The sequence below is a fragment of the Chinchilla lanigera genome, unplaced genomic scaffold, assembly GCF_000276665.1.
Source record: "Chinchilla lanigera isolate Chin_1 unplaced genomic scaffold, ChiLan1.0 scaffold00013, whole genome shotgun sequence".
In the NCBI taxonomy this organism is placed as follows: domain Eukaryota; kingdom Metazoa; phylum Chordata; class Mammalia; order Rodentia; family Chinchillidae; genus Chinchilla; species Chinchilla lanigera.
The window spans coordinates 8,653,798-8,674,171 of NW_004955414.1; the positions used below are offsets into that span (position 1 = coordinate 8,653,798).

Consider the following 20,374-nt stretch of genomic DNA (forward strand, 5'->3'; position numbering starts at 1 on the left):
TGCTGTTCTTGCGGAGCTGCATGGGAGACAGTATTCTGGAGAGGCTGTGCAGATGGCAGTGCAACTGTTCCTGCCCCCAGGGCAAATCCTGGAAATGGGAAAAAGAAGAATAATCAAGTAATACAGTTGCATAAATAAACCATATGTTTTCCAAACATTAAGAATAAAATTGCTTTCCTTGTGTGCCTGTCCTTGACAGTGATTTCATTTTTCTAGCTATATTGCCTTTCAGCTTGTTTTCTTTCCAGCTGTGAGGGATGGAAGCCTCTAAATGAAGGGTATTTTTTCTTTTTTCTCAGCTCAAGTGCATGTATATTAGTAAAGCTGTGGTAAAATATTCTTATTTATACACCTGATTATTTCCATGTATGTATATAAGAAAAATATTTTTAAAAATAGTGTCCATAAAAAATGTACATCCACTTCAGAAAAAGAAAAACTTGTATAAATATTTTAATACTATATTTATTGAGACATTCTGAGATTAATACAAGTTACCTTTGATCTCTTCATTTACAAGAGGTGTTCAAAGTGGTGGCCATTAGCTTCCAGGTGTTTATTAGTAAGGCAAGCTGCTGCTTGGGTAACCTTGGTCAATGAGCTTGCTGCACATGCATTTTTAATTTCTTCTCTAAGGGCTGGCAGTGTAGTGGGATTTCTGTGATACACGACATCCTCTAGGGTCCCGGTACAAGGGTAACACCATCTATTGAAAAACATATTTTTCTTTTCCTGAAATGTGTATACTTTTTTGGCAATATATATAGATATGTTTGTATCTATATGTATTATACATAGATATGTATGTATCTATATATATTACTAATAGTATAATAATATAGAATACTATATATAAACATACATATAAAACCTCTCCCTACTGCACACATTCCCCACTGTTACAGTTTAGATCTGGGTGAGCTCCCAAAAGCTTTAAGCGTATTGAAGCTAATTGGATCACGCAATCCTGGATGCACGACACTCATCACAGTGACTTCACTGACACCTTCCTGACAGGAGGTGAGGTTGGTAGAGGCAGGCCGTGGCACTGTAACCTAGAAGGGTGTCTCTCCCTCCTCCACTCTCCCTTCTCTCTGCTTCCTAGTGGCAAGGAGGTGAGCAGCTTTTCATCACTCGGGCACTTTCACTGTACCATTCTGCCTGGGAGGCAGCTGACCATGGACTGAAATTTCTGAGACTGGATGCCAAAATAAACCTTACCTCCTTTAAGTTCTGGGTATCAGGTAGTATGTCTTAGTGATGGAGAACAACTATGTCACCCATGTATATATTTATGAACATAAATAATATTTAACATATATAATTTTCACTACATGCCTAGATTTCTGACCTTGACATTACAGTTTTCTGTCTTCTGGGATTGCCCTTTCCTTTAATATTTCTGTAGGACGTTGTAAAATGTAAAACCTCCTAAGCATTTCTACAGAGTATGTCCTGAGGATGGGCTTACCGTTCCTCAGCTGTCCCACAGGGAAGCTTTCCTTATGCCTTTCCACTCAACCCAGAATTGGCCACCCCGTATCCCAGCCTGCTTTCTCTCTGTATGAGTTTGCTAGGGCTTCTTAGCAAAGTACCCCAAACAAGCTGACTTAAAAAACCAGAAATCTATTGTCTCACTTTTCCAGAGCTGGAAGTCTGACTCAGCATAGCAGCAGGGTTATTTCCTTCTGAGGGCTGTGAGAGAGAATCTGTTCCATGTCTCACTACTGCCTCCAGTAGTTTGCTGACAATCTTATGCATTCCTTGGCTTGAGGATGAATCACCTGTATTTTCACACGACATTGTCCCTGTCTTGTACCTGTCTCTGTGTCCAAATTTCTCTTTATAAGGACACAGTAAGATTGGATTAGGACTTACCCTAATAACTTCATCTTAACTTAATCATCTGTTCAGACCTGTTTCCACATAAGGTCACAGATACTGGAAACTCAGATTTCTACATCTTTTAGGGAAACCAAAGACAACCCACAATACTCCCTGTCTCTCAAATCTTCCTTACATTTTTTTCTCTGTAAGATTAGGTCTACCAGAGAAACCTGTCAACATTCTTGGTCATTTATTTTATAGAAAAGTATTGCTCTATTTCTCTCTCACACAGCTATTTCATTCTTGAGACCTATTTTTGCAGAATTAAAACTCCATTATGAATTTAAAAAAAAAAAAAAAAAAAAACAGCTATCATTGGCCTAAAGGGAATGGTTTATATTCTTCTATAACAAACAGCCCAGGACTGGAGATGTGGCTCAGTGGCTGAGTGCTTGCCTAGCATGCAGTAAAGCCCTGAGTTCAATCCCCAGTACCACAAAAAAGGGACAAAGCAAACAGCCCAAACTAACATCAGCTTTTAAAGGGTAAAATAAAAGTATGCATGAAACATCTTTTCCTTACTTATATATGATCTCTACAGATACATGCACACATACTGAACAGTGAACAATATATTGTATGTATGTTTTACCATTTTATTATGAAATAAAACAAGTTACATAAAGCCACAAAAAGTAAATATAGCTTAGTAAATTATTTGAAAGCAAATGTCCTATAGATACTCTTTAGAATAAGAATGCAACTTTGGCAGCTGTCAGAAGACTCTTTTATGCTCACTGTCATCATAGTTCTTTCTGTCCTTCTAAAAGTGACAACTAATTCTATAGTAAGTGCTCTTTGCATTTCCTTATACTTGTTTCATCCATTTAAATTTTATATACCTATAAACATTGCTGTAGTTATGTGAACTTTTCATACATAATAGGATATGTCTGTAAGTGTCTTGTGGTCCATAGACTCCCTACTCTCTGTCTCTTTACTTACCTTGTAGCTTTTCGGCCTTTACACCTGGAGAGCTTCCCAGATCCACACATCTCTGGTGTATACTCATGATATAATTTAATATGGCTCTCAATCCTCTGTATTTCCAAAAGAACAAATAAACATTTGACAGCTGCACTGATACTATAATCAGATTCCTGTGTGAACCCTTTGCAAGACTATAGGTGATAAAATGCTTATGTGTAAGGAGCAAAGTAATACTAATTTTCACTGTTTTTATGTTAGCAATGGATATTCATTTTTAAATTAGTGATTGTATTGAAGGTAAGAAATGGGGATGTTCTAGTCCTGTTTATTTTTTGGTTACCTGTAATAATTTTTGTAAAGAGGCACTTACCTCGTTTATAAGTTGTAGATATTATATAGGAAGGTCCGGAGGTTTCCTGCCCTCCTTAAAGGTGCAGTGTATTGTATTATTACTATACTTACTATTACTCTTAGTAAGAACAACATTTTGTACTGATGAATTTAAACAGAACAAGAAGAAGAAGGTAAAAAGATCAAAGAAAAATAAATAGACCTCAGTGACCTACATGACTGTAAAACTATTGAACATAGGGTAACTAGATCACCAAAAGGAAAGAGGAGAAATAATAATGAGAAAAATAATAAAAAATAATGGCTACAGCTTTCCCAAATTTAATCAAAAACATCAATACACATCCAAGAAACTCAGTTAACTCTCCACACAATACATAGAAACAGGTAAATTACTACAATAGACACGCAAACACTGCAGAATGCCAAAGTAGTAGTAGTGATAGAATCGCATTGCATACCAGGAGAATGAGATAATAACTGCTGATTTCTCAGCAGAAGCCATAAGGACCAGAAGCCAATGGAATGACATTTTTAAAGTGCTGAAAGATAATAAATGAAAGGAAAGTACTTAAAACATGAACCACTTGCATAAAGCACTAAATGAATTTTCAGCTCTTTTAGTACCATGATTACCTTCATTGTCAGTATCATTCTGTAAGATGGTAGGGATGACTAAATGAATGGGATGTCTTTTCCTCAACACCTAAAAGAACAAACTAAAAGGTTGCTTTATGGGCAGGGGATATAGCTAAGTGGCACAAGCACCTGCCTGGCAAGCATAAGGTCCTGAGTTCGATTCCTGGTACCAAAAGAATAAAAGGTTGCTCTCTGACTAAGTACAAACTTTGTATAATGTTAGACCACCAGAAACATGGTAATTATTCCACTGATACTACTCAAAAAGAGATGGTTAGATCAATGAAATTAAACCTTTGCATGACATTTTCAACTCAGCCCTGATTATTCAAGCATGGGGTTAGAAACTCCACCTTGATTAGATGCACAGTTTGTAAGCTGTCAAACTATTTGTCCTCAAAATCATAATTAGAGAAAGTAAAAATAAAGTTTAACATAAAAGTAAATAATTCCTTTTCAATCTTGACTACTGCAATTTATATATAACATGATTTTTAAAATCTCAATTAATACTTTTTTATTGTGTGTGTGTGTGTGTTTGAGACAAGGTCTCGCGATGCAGTTGAGGCTGGCCTTGAGCTCACTTTGTAGCCCAGGTTTGTCTCAAACTCCCAATGAGTCTCCTGCCCCACCTTCCCAAGTGTTGGGATTCCAGGCATGCGCCACCACCCCCAGCCTTCATAACTGTTTTTGTTTATCATCTGTGAATTTATAGGCAGATGATGCCTTATTAAAGTAATCCATTATTCAAATAGAAAAATATTTGAGAAAGCTATGCTTATTTACACTTCTTTAAATGATCCTCTTTAAAATTCATTGGTTATTTGTCCTCTCTGCTCCTCTCAGTGTGAAATAATAAATCTCTATGATGCTGATCTGACAAATTGTTTCCTTCCAATCCCATACCCTCTTTTCCTTTTCTTGGGAGTTTTGTATACAGTAAAGTGTTTTACCTACTGGAGAGTTTTCTGCTTGGGATTCTTCCCCAATACCCAAACTAAGTTTACTTTTAATCCTTCTTCAGAGTCTGATAGAAAACAATATCTTTATTGGAGAGTACCCACCTATATTTTCTCCAAATTTGATGAGATTTTGAGAAACGTGCTCTTGGCCATATGGTAATAATTGAGACTATAGGTTCTGAAGTCTGATATTGGAATCCTAGCTCTACTAGACTCATTGTGTGTGCCCTTGGGAATGTTTTACCTGAGAGCTTATACCTGTTTCCTCATCAACAAAATAAGGATGGTATTGTACCTATTTCTTAGTTTTATGTGACAAGAGGACATGCATGTGTTAACAGACTTCTGAACAAAATTCTGATTCTTCTTGGCATGTGCCTCCCATAGCTTACATATAGTTAATAATTGTGAATAAATTAATGATAGTAACCTCTGCTTCAGAAGGTTTAAAGAAATCAATCTAATATTTATTGAATACTTAAAGTGTGCCTTGATAGTGATGTTTATTGCACAGATGAGCAGGTAGGTGAATGATTAAATAGATGAAGGCAATATTGAATGTTATTTTATTAAAGGAAATTCATGTGAAGTAATACAGTTGGGAACAATTTCTTGTGAAAAATTAATGAGTAGTTACACTTGAGTACATACATATTCCAATAGGCAAACAGAGAAAGGGAACCTTCCAGAATGAGCAGTAACATTCTTAAGGGTGGAGATGATCAGCTGTGCAGATGTTCACTTTTTTCATCTCAAAATGACTTAGAGATAAAGGAGGTTATATAGGATTACAATGAAAAGACATCCACCTGTGCAGGAAATATTATTAATTTTACATTGGTTGGTAAAAGAGAATGTGCATTTTCCAATTGTGCATTTTGCAGCAACTAATTAGAATTCCACCATCCCTGCTTCTCAGCTCCAGTAATGCGAACATATTATTCAACATGTTCAGGTCTTCTAATTTGTTAAATTGGAGTAATACTTTGTCTAAAGATTAAATAAAATCATGCATGCAAAATTCTCACAATTGTACTTGGTACACAGTGTGTAGTCTTTTTTTATATCTTGGGAAAAAATAAAACAAATTTTTATAACAAAATAATAAGAGAAAAGAGTAACAGTAGTCATTTTTGTAATAGGAAAAGACTTATTGAAAGAAATTGGTCAGTTGTTGAAGATCCTTTGGTTTGGTTTGGTTTCCTTTTGTTTGAAATGAGGTCCTGCTATGTTTCTTAGGCTGGCCTTGAGCTTGCAATTCTTTCACAACCTCCTACAAAGCTGGTACTATAGGCATGTACCATGGCACCCAGCATGAAAAGATGATTTAAACATTTTATTTCCATTTAAAGCAGAAATGCATATTGAATTGCAATTTTTTCTTTAAAGTGAACCACATTTCTTGAGGTTTCCACTATTTTATACATTAAATTATACCAAAAATGGAAGACACTGAGGAAATAACTAAGTATGTAAATACTTCTAGACTTTGCAGTTTTTTCTGTTTTTATTCTATTTTGCCCATACTAATTTGAAGTACTTTTTAAAGTAATCTGTCTTATCAAGCCTTCCCAAAACATTTCCTTTTACATTTCAAAGAAATAATTCCTTTAGATCAGTAGTTTGTCAAGTCATATAATAATTCAGCAAATTACCTAATTATAGCTACAAGTAACATCATTGACAAGTAAAATAATGATAAAGGAGTGAGATAAAAATATTGGTACAGATAGAGCTGCACTGGGTAGGCATACAAATGCACTTGATAAGTTTACAATTCCACTTGTTTGAGTAGCGCTGCAAAGATAGTCGCCAGAATAGCTTCCTTGCCCTAAACATTTAGCATGCCCTGAATGATGCATTTTGGTTACTTCAACAAGTTCTTCACTAGCATAAGGAGATTCCTACTACAGTTGTTACTGCTATTTTCTATTAATTGGGATGTAAGGACTAAGTATCTCTAGTCTCACAGCCACATTTCCATAGGAAGTTAGACATATTCCCTATACAAAGCAATTCTCTCCTGTGTTACCATTAATTGTTTGCTTATCTTTCATCCTAAGTACCACCCTTAGTAAGTACTTGTCCTCCTTGTGAGAATAGTTCATGCTCCACAATATGTACTAGGTGTCTAGATAATCAGAAGTCCTGAGGTCCTGTACTGTACGCTGATAAAAAAAAAAAAAAATAGAAGAATCTAAATTAGGACCAAGTAGGCAAGAGAGTTGTGATTGCTGGCTTTGAAACCTGTGCTTTTAGTTCAGGTCCTGCAATTAGACAACTTTGTGGCTGAGAAATCACTTTAGTTTTTGGAGATCTTAGTACCACCTGTAAATGCTGAGGAAGAACAGATGGTCTGAGGGATCCCTTCTCAGTTAGGTGTTCTGGGTGTTGAAAGGTCATCATTCACGTGTACCTGTGAGTCAGTGTCCTTTCTTTTCCTTTAGAAGACAGATCTGGAATCAGTTAACAGAAGTTATAACATTATAGCTATTTGATTAGCATAGAAAAAAAAGGAACTTTTTATGGTTCCACCTTAACTACTAAGTACCCAGTTAAAGGTACTATAAATGACTGTATCTCTGGACACCATAAATTAGATTGTGTTGGTTAGATGAACTCCAAGATCTGTTTCTTTCTCTGATTATATGCATCAAGGGCTCAGATGAAACTAGAACATGCAACTTTTCAATTTAACATTGCAGACCAACCTTTGTTTCTTACTCTTTATTCATATGTACTTCTTTACTGAAAGTAATTTTAAATTTACTTTTCTCCCCTTCAAACCTAATCACAGATCTTTTATGAGATCCTGAATATTTGAACAGTAAAATTGAGAAAAACCACAACGAGGTAGTCTTTCTAGTAGGCTGGAGAGAATCCCAACTGCATTTTCCAGCTATATTCCACAGTTTTCAGTAGTAATGCATACAAGTAAATGTCACAGAACATTGCTATTGAATAATCTGGCAGTAATCAAAGTCAGTAGTGACACTGGAAGCCTCATCAAGTTTTTCAGCAGCTATTTCAGGTAACAGGAACCCAGGAATAGCTTGACTCTGTTTCTCTCCTACACTGTGTACTTCCTTCCAAAGATCAGGATCTGTGTCTCTACCATTTTTACAAAGATTTTACAATGATCTAGAAATGTAAGGACACTTACAGATGGCTTGAGACCAGGGAAATAATAACTGATCACTTTATGACAGCTACTACTATATTAAAGAAGTTATTTCTTTTTAAGTGCAAGCTGATTATCTTCCAAAGTTAGTGGGTTTTATTAGTTCTAAAAGGAACGTTAAGTGTCCATGTAAAAGATGGGACATTTGTTTTGTTCTTTTCTATATTTATAATTCTTGTGGTCAATGTCCTGCTGTTGGATTTTAATCAGGATAAGGAACAAGCCTCATTCAGCAAATTACTATTCCAAATCCCAATTAATTGAACCATGTGATAAAAATATATCTTGTATTATATTTTCATTAAAACATATGTGCTATGGGCACGTATTTCTTTATTTGATGGCCGAAAACATTAGTTTTAACAGGTGACAGTAGTTTTCAATGCTAAGATTTTAATAGTTATCTGTTACATTCATAAAACACAGTCCAAATATCATATTTATCTACATTATTGTCTCAATTTTAATAGTTATCTGTTACATTCATAAAGCACAGTTCAAATATCATATTTATCTACATTATTGCCTCAATTCCTATTAGACAATATTGTACTGAAAGACTAAGTCTTTCTCAGTCTGAAAAGTATAGGCTTAAATAATTTTTATTCTTAGACTCAGACCCTTAACCTAGCACTGTAAATTATCCTGAAGTATAACTGGTATAAGTTATTGAAAACACTAACTGACAATAATGAATCTTTTCAGAATCTATACTTTGAAATGAAAGAATAAAACCAGAATTGACTTACCATATTCTCTAATTGCTTATCAGAAAGACTATTCTCAGAATCACACAACAGTTTTAAATTCACTTGACTTGTTTAATTTCTTAGCTGTTATGGTGTCCAAGAAGGTTCTTCATGCTTCTCAAAGTAAATAGAAGTGCAAGAATGTAAAGCGCAACACAGGAGCCAGAATATTACGTCATGCAGTGACTAGCAATGATTTGAACTACAGGATAAGAATTATTTGGAAATTAGAATGCTTTCTAATCAGGTTGAGTGTGAGGATTCAATAATTTAAGACACCTAGTTTACACAGTAGTTGATTGAATCAAAATTTCAGCAAACACCATCTAAATTCAAAGGTAACACACAATTTTATAATAATAATTTTCAAGTGTTTACACTGTTAAATAGGTGTTTTGATTGCTCTAATTTTGTCACTGGTGTCAAACAGTAAGACTAAGGGAAAGCTTTCAAAATTTACACTGCCGTAGTTCACCTGGAATAATATTTAAGGAAGAAGTAATGGCACGTGCTCTGTTTTCTCATACAAAGCAAGTGTTACTGGTCATAATCACTGAGGTCACTACCTAAAGCTTTTGAATAAATCTAAAACTTAATAAATATATTATAGAAATGAATTCTAGCTAATGTCCAGTGTAAGATATTAATACGTTCATATCTTTCATTTAGGTCTTCTTGCGATTTAGAAAACCTTTCAAAATTATTATTGCTGAGATCAGTGTGTAGTTATAGATTATTTTAGAATTTTTCAAACAGGGAGAAAATAAATATTTTCCCTATAGGAAAATGAAACAGTTATTAGAAGCAAAGATTTTGTTGCCAGATACTTTTAGGTTCAATCTTGGACCACTAGTCATTAAATCTCTGACCCTAAGAAAATTACTTAACCTCTTTCATCTTTATAGTCTTGTTTGTAAAGTATTATAATACCTGGTTCACTGGATTTTTTAATGAGGTTAAATAAGCTACCTGCTTATTTTTGTGCTTGGATACAGTAAGTAATAAATACAGCTATCAACATTGTTCATCAAAATATTTTTACTACATTTAATATTCACTTTCTAAATGGAATAATCTTTGAAAATTCTGCACTGTTCAGTTTGCAACTGGATAGCACAGTTCACAAGCCACCTACCCTCTGCCTTAGGTGCTCTCTGCTGACCCCTATAGGAATCATTAAAAACGTATCTTTGATAAGATACTACGTTAGTTTGAGGAATTGAAAGAAAATTACACAATAAAAATAATAGAATAGGAAGTACCTAATAATCTCAGTTTGGCATATAAGAGTTAGAACTTCAGTTCTCATTTTAATATGGATATCCTGCTACACTTCCACCTCTAGAATCATTTCCCATAAATTTAGGATTGTTAGTTCCCCTTTAATTCTAAATTATAACAGCAAATATAGAAGCAGAGGCTGACACTCACCATTATGCAAATTTGCAATCTTCTGGACATATGTACTAACTCAAAATCCCTGGATCAGAACCAAATGGCATCTGCACATCCTCTTAACACAAAGTAAGATGTAAAGGACTACTGCACACTGCTCTAAGAATTGAGAACCTTTTAAATAACTCGTTCAATGACAAATTAATAACAGCAGTCATGCCATTAATTTTGTTTCTTCATTTTTTCAGTCAGTTTCAAATATTTCATAATATTATTTTTTTCCTAGGCACTGAACATAAAGCAGAGAGGTAATCTGATTTCCACTCTTGGCAGAATAACTCTAAATGAAGACAAAGACACTACATGTGACTGCACAAAAGAAGAGAACTTTTCACTTTACTAATTAATAACTGGGTCATTCTCGCACCTCTTATTTGAGTGGATTTTATACCTCTATATTACTCCTTGTTTGTCCTTACCCAGGATATCAAAGTTATTTTTGACAGTATGTGTGAATTCAATTAACTTCACTTCAGAACTTTTTCTTTTTTCATTTCTCCTTTTGTTTCTTTACTTTCATAAAGCATTTAACATTTCATGCTACCTGTTGCATCATAGGTATTACTGTGTATCTGTTTCACTAGTCACCTTTAATAGGCATATAAAATGTATTTGATAATCCTTTGGAAAGCAAGGAATGTTTCAAAGCAGTGATGAAACCAACTCTTCATTAAATTTCTATCTGCAGCAGCTATTGGAGGAGATCGACATCCCAAAAATACTGAACCTACATTTCTAAAGCATGTGAACAAATGATGTCAATCAGTGGTACTCATAGATTCACAGCACAATTGGAACTGTGCTGCAAAAGCTATTACAGTTCTGAAGATAGACATTAATTAAAATTTTATTTTATGTACACAGAGAATCCTGACAGATTATCTTAACAAATTTTAGAAGTCATAATTTAGGTAAAGGACTGAGTAACCAGGAGAGCTTCACAAAGATGATAAAAGACTAAGAAGTTGAAACCCAGATATGTAGTTCATCTTATTTATTTTATGGGAAAACCCAGTTGTGACAATAAACAACATTATTTCTGGAGCATTTTGGAAATAAAATATAAGGTGATACATTATGTAAGTGACACAGTGTAAGGTGATACATTATATAAGTGACCAGACACAGTTTCGTGTGTCTATTAACACATTTTCTATTCTAGCATTTTGTCTTGATAACTTAATAATACCTAATGTTTATATAAATATAAGTGATTTGCCTTTGTGAAAAATTACCACATTTCACTCTCACTGCAGCCTTGAAAGGACAGGCAAAAGGAATGGATTATATATACTGGTATCTACACCTTGCGGTGCCTTCTCATATGTCATCATAATTTATTCTTACTGTGATATGATGAGGTAAACATTAGTCTCCTTGATATTCTCCTCCTGATAAAACTGATGTGCAGAGAAGCTTAAACGTTATCACAAGGTCATACAGCTTTTAGTTGATAGAACCAAGGTTTGTGCCAGTAATCTTTACAACATACCATACAGAGGAGATGTCAGACATTATATGACACATCTTACATATTAGGAAACAGACCTATTGAGAGTAAGTGACTCATTCCAAAATCCATTTATTATTTTATCCTGTAAAATATAATGTCTTTTAAGTAATGATTTAAGATATTCAATTACAAAACAGGATTTTTGTGAAAAGTAAACTAACTTCAGTGAAAGTATGAGATCAGATCCAAAGATACATGCCAAAAGCTTTGTGGAAATGGATATGCAAGACACAATAGAACAGATTGTTGTAAAGATTAAAAGATTTTACATGAAAGATCTTCAGTCACAATGAAAATGAAACAAGCTTTATGGCAAAGCAAGAATACCTTAGTTCAATTACCATGTGATAGAAATTGTTAACACTTATCACGCATAGTGTCATAAGAAACCCTCTGCTATTCAATTGTTTCAAACATTTTGGCTTGTCTAAAATAATATAATAAATGCTAGAAGTCTTGTTTAGCTGCTTCACAAATCTGGGCAAGAGTGAGTAAATCCTTCACTGTTACGTAGTGAACAAGACGTCCTTGTCAGAAAACAGTACTCATGATTCATTTATATCATCAACTACTCTAGAATCCATGCTGACCCTAGAATTTCCATTTCTTTTACAATTAGCCCCCAAAACATGATCAAGTGAGGTAGTGAAGTCAAACATTTATTGAAAATATCCATTCAAAATTTTTCAGTATACTAAATTATAATTTGGTAGGCTATAGGTAAGTTATGATAGGATATAACTGAACTTAAGAATTAGTTAGATTCTCAACAGATTACAGTTATACAGATTCCTATTAATGTTTTACAGTGATGAGTACTTTAACTTTAAAGAGTGGCCTTTGTAAAGAAAATGCTACTGCATAAAGTGGTTGGAAATTTATGAAGACCAGCTCATATATATTTGAGGTGTTGCATCCCTTTCTCCTCAGGAACACTGCCATCTGGGAAATCACCACCAAAGTTCAACATATGAGATGATTTTTATCTCTTCTTAAGTCATCTATAACACTTTTATAATTTTTGTGTACTGTAATGTTGATGCCTCCAAGACAATCTGAACAAAATCTATACATCAGAGATAATGACCTTGGTTTGTACTGGCAACAAGAATTCACCTGTAAAACCTCTGCAGATGTAATGATGGAGACATTCCCTGTAAGTTAGGCTATATGTCATTATCAGAAGCCTAGAGGATATTCCATTCTGTGTATAATAAAACAGACTGCCCATTAGTGGCAAAGCATTTCATCATGGTGTATCATACAGTTCCATGAGCAGTAACCATGTGGTCCAAGCAGGATATTTTATTTGTAAGCATAAAGGCAGTGGGCCAGTGCTGATAATCCTTTGAGTTACTAAAATCAAATATATCTCTTACTAGTTACTTGTATTGTTCCTTTAGGAAAGTCTCTGACATACTTTGAATTAATTCTCCAGCTCCCAACACAGTGGTTGACATATGTAAAATGTTCAATATGAAATATTTTTATCTTTGAGCTAAAAAAATGAATACACATATTTGTTAATATAAAATGCTTGATATTTAAAAGTATATGTATGCCAAGTGACCATTTAGTCCTTGAAAACTTTCATCACTAGTTCATTCTTCAGATATTATTGAACAATTAATACATGCCAGCATTGTGTTCAACGTAGTCTATTTTATGCAACCCTTGCTTTCTAGGATTAACAAAGAGAGATTTAATAAAAGAGAGATCAATGCACACAAAAGGTTAATTTATAAGGTAGTTCGATTTATGTGTCTATATTTTCTGTGCTTGTGCTCAGACTGTTGAGAATTCCTGGAAGAAAAAAAAACACTAATTGATAAACTTCAAACCTAGAAGTACAGGGATTTCTTGTAAATGTTACATGTTTGTCTAATCAATTGCAGCTTTCCTAACAAGTACTTCACGACTCCCACACTTTCTTCCAATTTCTGGCCTCACTATTTTCCTCAATCTTATTTAATTACCATTTCTTCTTGTTATTGAAATGAAGATGATAACCTCTTTAGTGTCTTATTATTAAGCCTAATTTCCACCATACTTTCTTTCTTCCCCTCTAATTTAGTAGAGGAAGTGCCCTTTTGTATCTATCCATTCATTTATTAAGTACAGTACTGTAGATAAAGTGTCCTAGTGAGTACAATAAATATGATTCCTGTCCTGGAGGATCCTGCCTAAAAGTGCATTTTCCTTTCACCTACACTATTTTCAATTTCTCCAGTCAACAGTGTTCTTTCTCAGCTCTGGGTTCTTGAAAATTCATTTCCTTCTGCAGAGATGCTCTCCCCGCTGCCCCCTCTTCTTTTCCTGGTTCATTTGCATCTGTTAGATCTCACACTGACTGGTTATCGGGACCTACACTTAACCTTCTCTGACACCACCTCCCACCTCCAAGGCAAGGCCAGCTTCCTCCCTTGAGCTCTCCCTTAGCCAGGTCCTCCTCTGTCAGCACTCCTCACTCTGCATCTTTACTGTCTCTTTGTCTTCTGTCCACCAGAAAATAAGCTGCATTAGAAGGGAAGGGAGAGAGGAAGGGATAGAGGGAAGAAGGAGAAGAGGGAGGGAGAGAGGAAGGGAAGGGCAAGCAAGCATGATTAGATAAACAGTTGGTTTAGAGAAGCCACAGTGAAGGAGAGTAATGCCTTATATTTACATATATCCTGAGGAGTCTGATAAAACATAAGAATTCCATGTATATTGTCTATTAGCTCTCCAACAGTTTTCCCACCGAGTTCTGAGATCCAGTGGTGCATAGGTGTGATGCTAAACAGAAAGAACTTCCATTTCATCTGAAATATTAGTATAACAGAAAAGCACAGAAGCCTGGAGGAAAGCCCATTTTCAAAGGAAGTTATGAATGTGTTCTTTCAGGCTTGTGAGCTGAAGATGACAAATCAAACCTACGAAAGTAGGTAAATTTGGGCACTTGTCAAATAGCTGAGGTAACTGGAACTATGGAAATAGATTCTCTACGGAAAGGATATTATAAAGTCAGTGGGATTTAATGACATATTCTATGGAAAATAACTATGTTTTTAAAAAAAAGTGTCAGCTTTCACATACATCTCCAGAATTTCTAACAAGGTTATCTGTCATAGATCCCAGAATTCATATTTCTAACAAGTTCCTGGACTGTGCAAATGTGACTGGCCAGAGGACCTTTTCTGTGAGCCTGTGGGGCTCTTAGAGAAATAAGAGAAAAACAAGTCAGGCATATCTGGTAATCTGAGCAAGTGATGTGAAGACAATAATATGCAATATAACAACCATTGGTGAATTCCTACCATCTTGTCTAGTGAAACCCTGTATTGTCTCTAATTTTTTTTATATTATTATTTTCTTATTTTCTTTAATGGTTTGATCAGTCTTCCATTCTTACATCTGGTAATTTGAGCAACTTTGTTGAAGATAACAACATGTAATATAACAACCACTGTTAATTCCTATCATTTGGTTTGAAACCCGTATCATTTTTAATGTTCTTGCTTTTTTTAGTTAGTCTTTTGCTATTGTTCTTTTTTTTTTACTATTCTCTTTAAAATAAAAAAGAGAAAGAAAGCAGAGTGGTAGTATGAGAAATAAAAGTAGAAAGAAGTCAGGTTAATCTTATGAATGGTGGATTTAGTATAGTGTTCTATGTGACGTAAAGAAAAAGAGCCATGTTAGAAATTTTCAGGACTTTTGAGGAAAATTTGGGGTGGCTGGCTGAGTTCTGTGCCAGGTGGCTCTGGTTTGCAGTTTACTCAGTCAGCCTCGTTACAGGAGCAGGTGACTTTAAAATGTGTATGCCTGTGAATCATATGACTTTCACTAGGGAAAAAGAAGAGGTAGATATAAATACCATCACTTAAACCATGAATACGAGATGCTACAGTCATTTCTAGAGCTGGCAGAACAAGTTACCACACATTGGGTAGCTTAAGACAATAGAAATTTATCTGGCAGTTCTGGAGGCTAGAGCTCTGAGATCAAGGTGTCAGCCAAGTTGATTCTTTCTAGAGTTCTGACGGGGACAGTCTGTTTCATACCTTTCTCCGGATAGCTGGAGCTATTGGTAATTCTTGGCATTCCTTTGCTTGTAGATCCTTCCCTTCAATATCTGCTTTTGTCATCACAGTCATTCTTCCCTGTGTGTTTCTGTGGCCAAATATCCTCTTCTTGCGAGTCACTGGCTTAGGACCCTCCCTGATCCAGTATGAATTTGTGTGAAGTTCCATCTGAAAAAACTTTGATTCCAAATAAGGTGACACTCACAGGTACCAGGAGCTAAAACTTCTGCATATCTTTTGAGGGGACAAGTCAACTCTTAGGCATGCCATGTGAGTAGATGGAGCCAGGTGAATGAGATTACATAGAGTTTGTAATGCAGAAATAGAGTTGGTAACTATAAATCATTGTTTACAAATTTCTACTCTTGCTGCAAGGAATCTCTGGCAAGCTCAAGGATATATCTTTGCAGGTCAGGACAGAAAAGTGATCAAAGCCATAAAGCACTGATGGTAAGAGACTAAATATTCTAAAGAAAAAGGGGAAAATAATAAGTAATGTCCTAAGTGGAGGAAAGGATTTAGGTGTAGAAATGCTTATTTCTTTGAACAAAATCAGCAGGCACTAAAGTAATGTACTAAAAGTGTGAGTGGTTGTCATGAAATATACAGTAGGGGAGGTTTGTGGCACGGTGGCATAGCTAATTGGGTGATCTGTGAAAGATTCTTCAACAGGATCAAGGATGCTTAGATGAAGCCAGAGGGACTTTAAACAGAACTCATTCTTTCAACTTAGAACTTTGTCTTTTGAATCCAAAGAGAATCCAGAGAATCCAAAAATAAGCTGTGACTTTTAATTAACCATATCTGTGGTGCCCCCTGAGGTTAATTATTCTCTCAAATGATACTAAAAGGTGCATTTTTGGTATTCCTTTGCAGCAATGTTTTCTTTCTAAAGGGAAGGAGATGTCAAATTGTCTGTTATCAGTGTAGACCAGAGCCACATGAAAAGATTTTTCTTATTCCTCTCTTCTAACCGACACGTACGCACGTGCAGATGTGAAATCTCCTATGTGGGTGGGAGTTTTCTAACATGGAACCAATCAGTGTTCAAGATAGATTCTGTGTTTCTTTCAATAAAAATATATACACAGAATGTGCAAAATACCACTAGTACTTTCTGTAATGCAGTAGTCTTACCTTACCTAGCAAATGCCACATAAACACCAGCAGAATAAGTCTGCTTAATAATACTGAATTGTTCAGAGAAGACCCAGAATGCCTAGCTATGGGTATGGTCACCTATGATCAAGTTCAACCAAGCTATTGAATGGTTATCAGATATCATGGGGCCTTGTTCTTCACACCCACAGAGAATGTATGGGTACACTGTAATCACAGTACACTTTTAAGAATTTCACTTTTTATTCTGAGCTTCTCAAACACAGTATCAATCTATCCTGCCAAGACTTCTGCTGCAACCCTGCCTCTCAGCAGCACTTCCCCCTCAGCGTAGGCAGGCAATGCTGGGAAAGGGTGAACTGTGATCTGCTCAGAGGGTTCTCTTTTTTACAGTGTAAGGCTCTGTATTAAAAAGGCACAGTTACAGACTTTAACAAGGTTCAGACATTGCCAAATTTATGCCCAAATTCCCTGTTCCCGAAAGGAACTAAAATTGGGGGATATGCCAGAACTATGGAATGATGAACCCAGCTTTATACAACAGGTATAATCATGAAAGTCTGTGTGCACATCCCATTTTGCTAAACAGATCACTTTTAATTGCTTACAGAATTAAGTGTTTCTGCCAGGTGTTGTGGCACATGCCTGTATTCCCAGCACTTGGGAGGCTGAGGCAGGAGGATTGCTGTGTGTTTCAGGTCAGCCTGGGCTACAAAGTGAGTTTGAGCCCAGTTTGAAGAGGATATTGAAATCCTGTCTCAAAAAGACAAAAAAAAAAAAAAGAAAGAAAGAAAGAAAGAAAGAATTAAGTATTTCAATTTTACATGCTTCTTTTTCCTTTGCTAGAGTCATGAACTATCTTCTGATTTTACTTCCTTCTGTGCCTTGATTATTTATCTTTTCCAATGTTGGCTTTGCATATAACCAACATACACATAGGAATATATACCCTTATTAATAACTAAATATTTCACAATAGACAGTGTTAGGGTCTGTGTCTTTGAGTGAGACCAACCAACTCTTTTCATTGAGTTTGTTAGTAACTGACTAGTTTGGCATCACTTGATGGTCCAGAGTTATACTCTTTATCATGAACACTTTTCAAAATATTGACCAATTCTCTAATCATCATAAAATTATCACTCCCAAAAGTCAGCGCTTTGCCATTTTTGGTGTTGCTGGTTCACATTTTTATGGTACTCATTGTGTTTATCTTGTCCCCAGACCACCCTAACTTATCACATCATGAGTATGTTTTGATGGTTTGCCAAGCATTTCTGTTTCCATGTCAAGCTCGGTAGAGCTGAGATTTTTATTGGCACTGTATGTCTAAGTCAGGACACCTCTACAATCATTCACTTTGTCTGGAATTCAGAAGACGTCTTGGTGTCAAAAGTGCATTTTCTTTAATGAATTCTTCTTGACCTTCCCACCCAGCCCAAGTGTCAACCCTTTTGTTAATTCTTCTCCTGCTCCTCTGAGAAGCCAAGCTTCTCTCACTTGTCAGCACTGGCAATATGGAACCCAGCCTAACCAGCTGAGCTGTGTTAAGGAGTGTAAGTGTCTGGTTTTCCAAGCAGTGTAAGGGATTGTTGAGAGCAGAGAAACATCTGTGATGTGTCAAGTTCTATAAACTATAAACACACTTGCTCTTTTATTACTGATGAGGAAATTAAGAGTGAAATTTCCAGTTAGTAGATGACTGAATCGGATTGTGTAGCTGGATCTGCCATTGACCTATTGCATGCTCTGCAGCTCATGGAAACGTTGTAAAGCATGAGGGTGAAGAGCTAACCAGAGTTTACCAGAGGTAGACCAGAGCCTGGTACAGCTACTGATCCCAAATAACTGCTCACTTTTCTGTTTCTCACCTATTTTCAACCCTCAGCTTGATCTTTCAGGACATGTTTTCTTAGAAACATGATTTCCTCATCTTCTTACAATCATTTTCACTCGTTCTTGCATTTAATACATATTCATGAGGCAACTAGGTACCCAACCTAGTTCTATTTACATTATATAAAACAGATAAAAATCCTGACATTATGGTGCTTATATTTCCACCAAGAAGACAGGCTATAAAATGATTAACTGTATGTGTGACTTAATAGATTATAAGGTAATGAACACTAAGACAAAGTTAAAAAATAAAATGGGGCAAGATAAAGGTGTGAGGTGTATGGTCAGGTGACAGTGTGAAATTAGAGAAGTTTGTTCTGGATCCTGGAGAAGTTGAGATTTAAGCAAAGCCCTGGTGGAAGAACTGTCAGCAAAATAGAGCAAAGTCCCTAAGGCATAAGCATCCCGGAGTATTCTAGAAGTGTCAAGACTGCAAGAGCTGTCTGGAGTTGAATGAAGCAGAGAAATTAGCTAATGAGAGGAGCAAACTGGAAAGTAGTACAGATATAGGTGAGGAGGTGTTAGTTGTGGAGGGCCAGAGCTAGTGTGGGTTCCACAGTGTATACAGCCTGCCCCTGTACTAACAGTGCATGCACTAAGTAGCTCCACACTAATACTTTGGGTTTGGTCTTACTGCTAATGGGTCCTAGCTAATATTTGTCTGCATAGAGTAGTCCTCCAAAAATAATTAGTAATGTCTGGATTTAGAATATTGCTTCAGCCAGGTTCAATCATATTCATATGAATCATTATTTCAGTGATTTCTATACAACACCATAGAAAACAATTCCTTTATATTGGCATTGGCTACAGTTGATGGGACCTGACTATAATGCATAGAATGCACTCAGGAGATGCTAGCTGAATGAATGGATGTGTGAATGGGTGGATGGAGACAAGTTCAGTCTTATGACATAGATGGACACTTTCACCTGCAAATTAACTTTGCTTCTAGATGTAGAAATAAGTTATACATTTACTGACCAATTAAATTGACTATCAGGGATATTATCTGGTATTGATTAAATGTTGATTGTTTTAAAATTTATGTTCTATCAAAGTAAGACAGATTTTAAGCTCTGTTTCTTCTAAGATATTTTGTGGCTGTGAGAGAGATATATTTACTAAAAACACCTTGCTTCTCCTTGAAAAGAGTTACTAGTTAAAAAGAAGTATATAAACTTAGGCTCAAAATAAAAGGTCTTATTTACTTCTTAGCTGATATATTTATGTCCACACTCTCTACAGTGATTTCATTGTCTTGATACAATCTTCAACTTCAAATGTCAACTACGTAGTTATTTTCTTTGTTGGACTTAATCTTCTTTATGGTGGTAATTTGTTTCCATAACTCTACTGTAACAAAGATTACGTGTGGCATTTATTGCTGGACTAGTGAATGTAAATCAGAGTCCCTGGGTTTGTCCTTAACCTTTTCTTTACAGAGATTGGAATGACTTCTATACATTTGGATTTGGTCATATAAATGCAACAGACAATTATAGTCATTTTGTCCTAGCATATGACTATGAAAACTTTTGTGAATATATTTTTTAAAAATCCTTATATCCAATTAACCAACAAAGTAACAGTTTTGGAAAATATTTTATATATTTATAAATATATAATTT

General features: G+C 35.4%; 1 protein-coding gene across 12 annotated transcripts in view; it reads left to right on the plus strand.

Moving 5' to 3' along the window:
• Dlg2 (discs, large homolog 2 (Drosophila)) overlaps positions 1-20,374 on the plus strand; it is a 1,924,417-nt gene that overhangs the window by 1,406,550 nt on the left and 497,493 nt on the right. The window lies entirely within an intron of this gene.